Source organism: Lagopus leucura, unplaced genomic scaffold (genome assembly GCF_019238085.1).
Source record: "Lagopus leucura isolate 7727_CA_CO unplaced genomic scaffold, USGS_WTPT01 Super-Scaffold_100002, whole genome shotgun sequence".
Taxonomy (NCBI): Eukaryota; Metazoa; Chordata; class Aves; order Galliformes; family Phasianidae; genus Lagopus; species Lagopus leucura.
The window spans coordinates 37,287,554-37,290,662 of NW_024962263.1; positions in this window are offsets into that span (position 1 = coordinate 37,287,554).

A 3,109-nucleotide genomic window follows, 5' to 3' on the forward strand; every position below is an offset into this window, starting at 1 on the left:
GCAATATTTTGCTCAAAATGGTCATTGCTCGAGAAATTGTGTGTTTGTATAGAAATTCAAGATCTTTTAATCTTGAAACATAAAAGCCTGAAAAATCAAATATGGGTCATTAGGTGGGAAAAGAAGACATGAGCAGTACAATAACATGATGTTAAGGCTTATTTGGGTATTTCAATTTTAACCTTACAATTTAATACTCATTGATTGAAGGAAAAATTCCTCATCTTCTTCATCTAATCATTAAAATAAAAAATCCTGCCCTCCAAGATTAGAAAATAATTATGAAAGATGAGGACAAGATGAATAAAAGGGAGTACAGGTCTTTCAGGGCAATCTGTTCTCTGGGTTAAGAGAAAGAATGCCAACACGAAATAAAATTGTTTTATTTCATAAAAAAATGTTGGCACCAGCTATGAAAATTAGAATTTTAGAATGAACATTGAAGATTTAATTTTTAGTTCATTTTTTCTTAAGAAGTAATAGCATAATAGTCTCGCTCTAGGGACTAGGGTAACTCTGAAAGCAAGAAACGAAGAATGTTAGGGCTTTCAGCTTATCAACACTTCATGCTCTTTATTTATTTTATGTTTAAGTCAGTGGCTTTCTGCCACACAGAAAGAGAAATGCAGTAGCTATCAGTAGCTCAAGGGCTGTCAGACTGTCAGACTGCACACCATCTATTACAGGACAGTCAAAGTGACAAGAAAGCCATAGCCTAGCAGAGGGTGAAAGAAAGGAAACTGTAAGAAAATAGTGAATTAAAGAACTTATAAGGAAAAAGAAAAAAAGTTGGTGAGGGATTAAAATAAGTTCAGCAATAGCAGAAATGAAATCAAGAGGCCAAGTATCTCCCTACCAAAAAATGAAAATCCATTTGCAAGAGGAGCAACAGAGTCAAACTTGGTTGTCAGAAGCCAAGAGATTTTGTGCTACTGAAAATATTTGAAAACACACATTCATTTGGTTTGGCTACTGGCTGGCCAACGCTGTTTAAGAGGGCCAGACAAGTGCAATGTGCAAACACAAAAGTCAATTACTTTGTATTTCACATCTGTATTTAATGGTGTATGTGAGTGATTATGTCAGGTTTTGGTTTATTTATTTATTAAAGCCATTCTAACACCAGCAACAAAAATATAGTGGCAGAAATGGAGTTAAGAGGTCAAGTATATGAGTTCACTATCAAATACTGATAGTCCAGGAGCAAGACAGATAATCAAAAAATAGCAATTAAAAATCAAGACATTTCGGGCTAGTGAAAAACATCTGGGTAGTAACTTACTTTTGGAGCTCTATAGCCTCTAGAAATGCTCACTCTCGACTAAGTTCTGTGTTCTTTCATGGTGAAAAAGAAGGTGATGGTACTGCCTTCTACCAGGATACAAACACACTCACAAAAATATTTGTCAAGATATACTTCAGAAGGCAACACAATCAGCTTGCCCTTTCCAAAGATCATTATAGTCTTCAAAAGGGATAATCTCCAAGTGAAGATCCCATTTCCTTAGCTGCTTACCTTCAAATGAGAGTGAGGAGGAGTAGACACTGGGTTCACCCCTTCCAATCACTCAGGTTCATTGCTTGCCCCTGTGCACACTGGATTAGCCATGCCTTCTCACCTGGTACTCAATCACTAGTTCAGGCTGTGACCTATCAATCTTATAAGCATTTCTTATACGTTTCTTATAAGCATAGTCATAATGAATGCACAGGGATCTATCAGGGACCTTGAAGTCAGATCAGTTTGGATTTAATTAAATCACTTAACTTTTTGCAATGTACTAGAAAGTAAAGCAAAACATAAGAATATTTTCAAGCACTGCACCGTATTTTTATGCTTAAATGTGTGAAATTGCCCTTTATTTTTGAACATATGCTTCTTTTTTCCTATATGTTCTTTTGTTACTGTTTTATTTTATTGTTCTTCAAATTCGATATGGAGGTTTGTTTAATTATTCTAGACCATAAACATAATTTTTTACTTAGGTAAGCTCACTGATGATCATTAGAATAATTTTGGGCTGCAATCTCAATTTATGAGATTAAGAAAAAAAAAAAACAAACACTTTTTTGTTTTGTTTCAAGTTTATATTTTGCCTTTAACGGTTGCAAACTAACCAGACACAACAGCTTTTTTTATGACCACGTTTATCAAGTCACAGCTACAACTGAAGTGTTCTTTGAATGGTTTCTCTTCATAAGTCTTTGTTTTTATTTTTTGTGAGTGAATAACTACTGTAGGACATTCTGCTTTCCTGTCCAATTTTATGATTTGCACAATTAAGTTAAGTAAACATGGAAGAGAACCACTTGAAAAAAAGATCACAAATAATTATTTTGACAAGGAAATTGAAAGCAAAAGAGGCTCTATCTTTAATCAGAATTGTCAATTTGATGCACAAGGAGAAAGACAATACATCAGTGCTGTAATAATGACTGTAAAAACTATTTCTTTGAACTGTGTGACCTTTGCAAAGTTATTTAATCTTTTTCAAATACTCTCTCTAGACTCCATGCTGAGGAGAAATGTAAAAAATAAATAACATCTTATGTCAAACCTTGATAAAGTAAAAACATACATTAAAACTATTACCTCTTTTTTTTTTTGGATGCTGTGATCATTTTATTTCTCTTTCTTCCTTTTTTAATAGAAGATTGATATTCATTAAAAAAAAAACAAAAACACAAGATTAAAAGGTTAAAGATTGATGTACAATTTAAACAAAGTAATCACTAAATGCCAGGAAGAGAAGTTCAAGGATTGGATAACTGACAAGAAGAATCAGTAAGATTTATAATTTATACACAGAGCCATAATACGTGAATGCAATAATCAAATGTAAACTACGTATAACAATTGCAAACATTTTCTTCCACTTTTGTTTTGTTATTTGGTTTTTTATTTGTTTTTCTGTTTAGAATGCTGAATGCTAAAGCAATTTTTATGTAGAGAATATTTTCCAAATTCTACAATCTATTCCATGCATTGATATGAATAATATGATAATGTTTGTTGTTATGAAAGGCAAAAGACGTATTTTTTTACAATTACATTAATAACATCTACTGTGGCATAATTGTCTTCCACAACCTATGAAGCAGAGTATGG